Genomic DNA, 2,801 nt, shown 5'->3' with positions numbered 1-2,801 from the left:
TGTCATAAAAACAATAAACCCACACCTGGGGACACTTTTTCAGGCATGTCCCTCACTGGGACCCATTGGAACTTCAGGAAACTTTGGATTTGGAATCTGACTTTGAATTCTGGAGATGTTTCTGTTCCTCCTTAACCTGTTTTTTCCTACCTGATGTCATTGTCATCAATTTCTGTTCTAATTGAACCCTTGGGAAACTTTCTCCTTCATGTTTATTAGTGAGACTCACTAAAAGTAGCAGAAACTTTGGAGTTTGAATCTGACTTTGAATTCTTGAGAGGTTTCTTCTGCTCCCTCTCAGGGACTGATGTTCAGGGACTCAGCCCCAACCCCGAGAGGGTCATTAAAGTCCTTGTGCTGTGTCTGTGCTGCTGAGCTGGGCTGGGCTCCTGGCAAAGGCAGCACTGCAGAGAATGAGCCAATATTTCCAAAATCTTATTTGGAGCTCCTTGGCAGCACCAAATGCACCACGGGGCTCATTGGCATCAAGCAAGTCCTGACAAACCATGGCTCTGCCTTGATTTCCCTCTCGTCCAGTGCAGTTCATAACAATGGCTTTCAGCTCCAGTTATGGAGGAATATTTCAAAGAGCTTCTTAGAAGTACATATTTCTATTTTAAAGGGTGTATTTTATTTCTCTTCTCTTTACAGATGAGATGATTACAGCATTTTGTGGTTGATATTGATCCAGGGTCTCTCCTCAGGAGGTCTGGCCTGCTCACAGAAGCTGTGCCTTGAGGTCTGACCCAGTGTGGACAACCTTGCTCCACATGCCCAAGCCCATCCTGTCTGTCCTCACTCACCTGGCACCTGCTTTGCTTGGAGAACTGCCTGCACTCAGGAAAACAGGGGTTTTCTTCCTTTTCTTTTTTTGAAGCAATCTAAAACTCCTGAATTTCCACATTACAAACAGACACCTTCCCTTAGCGTGTGCCAGCCCTAGGTGCCACCATGGAGGTTCTCCTTCCCCAAGGCAGAACCATACAAGGAATGTTTTAAACCTCTGGACTCCCTCGTTCCACAAGGCCTTGCTGTTGTCATCATAAACACTTGGTTCCATGAGGTTCTGCACTGTCACAATGGAGATTTGGGTCCATGGAGTCCCACGGTGTCACAATGCTCTTTTAGGTTCCAGGAGGCCTTGCTGTGTCACAATGGACTTTTGGTTCCATGAGGTTCTGTGCTCAACAATGGTCTCTGTAGTTCTAAAGTGTCACCACAGACCTGTGGACACATTGTTAGAAAGCTAGAAAAATTACATCCTGAAAAATATTTCAGGCTGGAGCTTTTCAGCTTCATTCCCAGGCTGATAAGCTGGTTCTAGCTTCAGCTGAGGAGAATCTCTCCCAGGATGATAATCTGGTCAAAACAACATGAAATCTGGTGAAAAACAGAATGGAATTCATAATAAAGATTAGACCTGGTGTTTTTCTGTGAGACACATTCTAAGGTATGGTCTCACAGATGTTTTTCCCAATTATCCAATGAGTTGCTGTCCTATCTTAGCTCTCTGTAACATGCTTTAAATATGGGCTGTCTGTTCAATAAAGTTGGCCTTTTTCCCCTAAAGAAGTCCACGTGTGTTGCTGTTCTTGATCTCTTTTTCTTTCTCTCTAGTGCAGTACCACACAGGCCCTTGGTTCCATGAGGTTCATTGGTGTCACCATGGTCTCCTTGGTTCCAGGAGCCATCACAATGTCACAACAGACCCTTGGTTCCATGAGGATCCTGCAGCAGGACTTCCCCTATGGCCCAGCAGAGCTCATCTGTTCTGTCCATCAGCTGGGGCCATCACTCAGGGCATCTTCCCCTCCTCAGGAATTGCTCAGATAACCCAGGCCGGACATCTGTCCTCTCCTGAGTTCTCTCTGGTGCCAGGGAGGTGGAATTCCCAGCTGACCATGAACATCTGGCCTTGAGAGCAGCTGAAGGGAGATGAGCCTTGAATTTCTGAGTGACACACACTTCACTTTACAAACTGTAAAAGTCACACAAAACTTTCACCAAGCAGAAATCTTCTGCATAGTCCCTGCAAACAGGTAGGGCTTCTCCCCCACGTCTGGATGCAACTTTGTGGTTCCTTTTCTGGAAGCTGAGTGAAAGGGCTCCCTGTGTACTCCCTCATCAGTTTGGTGATAAGTTACATTGACTCCTGATCTCTGCTATTTCTTCACTAGCTGTAATATAGGAAACTTTATTGTGCACTGTGTTTGTATCTACCTGGACTTCTTTTGTTTATCCTGTGCAGCAAGTAATCCGTTTAAAGTCTCTTGATGAATTTTGAGTCGTTCCAGTAAATAATTTATTTTATATTATATCTAAGCAGGCATTCTAAGGAACTTGAGAGCAAGAGCAATTTGGAATTCAGGTCACCTGAAAAAGAGCTACTGCCAGAAACGTGAGCATAAGGCAGGACTTGTCTAAGCTTTCACTTCATTCAAAACATATTTCAATTAAAAATAAAAAGAGAGAAGCACTTCTTTCCTATTTATTTTTTTTCTGTTTATAGATTGGTATCATCAATCTCCAGTTGATATTGATCCCAAGCACCTCCTAAAGCAGTCTGAATAGAGATGAAAATCAAGACCCTTTATGGCTGACAATCAATCACACTCTGTCCCTACCCCCACCCCACCATTTCCCCCATCCAACCCCTGGCACTCAGAGCAGCCTTGTGCAAATCTGAGCTCCCTCCCCTCCAGGCTGTGCCTGCAGCTTTCAGCTCCTTGGCACCAACTCCCACCTGCTTTCCTTGGAGAAGGAGCTGCCTGAGACACAGAGGGATGTTCATTTATTGTCAG

This window comes from Sturnus vulgaris, unplaced genomic scaffold, assembly GCF_052056855.1.
Source record: "Sturnus vulgaris isolate bStuVul1 unplaced genomic scaffold, bStuVul1.hap1 Scaffold_155, whole genome shotgun sequence".
Lineage (NCBI taxonomy): Eukaryota > Metazoa > Chordata > Aves > Passeriformes > Sturnidae > Sturnus > Sturnus vulgaris.
Note: the sequence above shows the minus strand (reverse complement) of the source record.